Source organism: Euprymna scolopes, chromosome 10 (genome assembly GCF_053919585.1).
Source record: "Euprymna scolopes isolate OS-2025 chromosome 10, ASM5391958v1, whole genome shotgun sequence".
NCBI classification, from domain to species: domain Eukaryota; kingdom Metazoa; phylum Mollusca; class Cephalopoda; order Sepiida; family Sepiolidae; genus Euprymna; species Euprymna scolopes.
The window spans coordinates 110,599,449-110,600,432 of record NC_136491.1 but is presented as its reverse complement, the minus strand read 5'-3'; positions in this window follow the sequence as shown (position 1 = coordinate 110,600,432).

Sequence of the window (984 nt, the reverse complement as noted above, 5' to 3'; positions counted from 1 at the left end):
TGGTCCAACTTGCTTGGTAAAATCCATATTATACGTATATAGACATAGATAAATAGATAGATAAATAGATAGATAGATAAATAGATAGATAGATGGGTAGATAGATAAATAGATAAATAGATAGATAGATAGATGGGTAGATAGATATATGTAAATCAAGAAGTAAAATTTTAATTTACAGGAAAAAAGCTTATGTAAAGTGAATATAAATATTAATGTTTATATAATAATCTCAACCAAATATAAAAAAGCTGAATACAACAAAGATAGGATATAGAGCTTGTCATAGAATTGTTCGACAGGATACTCAATCACTTGACGTATATAATTTGAATCTACATGTTTAGACTTTGGACAATTGCCAACTATCACAATTTTCCCTTCTGTCTTCCTCTCTTCAAACTATCTTCCATCCCTATTCTCTATTGTCGCTTACCATCGAAATAAATTCAGAATGTAGAATAGAAATACAATTTAAGAGTTTTTTTAGGCGTAGTAAGTATAAATATTTTTCACTTATGCGGTTTTATAAATATGCTCACCAAAACTGTATTTGATTTTTTAATAACTAGTATGCTTTGATAAACGATTATTTTATTTTGCCCCCGGATATATTCTTATTCAAATTATATTTGCAACACTTTGATTTAATTTTTGAATCTGATATAAACAAAATCTTTGCCGGATATCTTATATAACGAGCGGTGAAACGAAGGAAATATGCTTGCATGGGATTGCAACTTACTACCTTGGAAGGACTACAAGAAGCGGCGGATCCTTTTACCCCCTTACTATCAGGAATTTCTATTTCAAGATTTGACATTCATTGTGGATTTAAAGTACAATATCCTTTTTCTGCTTGAATATATCATTCCCTTATTCTATGTATGTAAAATATTTTAAAACTTTAATTTTCTATGTTTATTGCTTTTAGCATATAAGGTGCAAACCAATAAAAACATTTGCTAATATTTTTATTCTGAG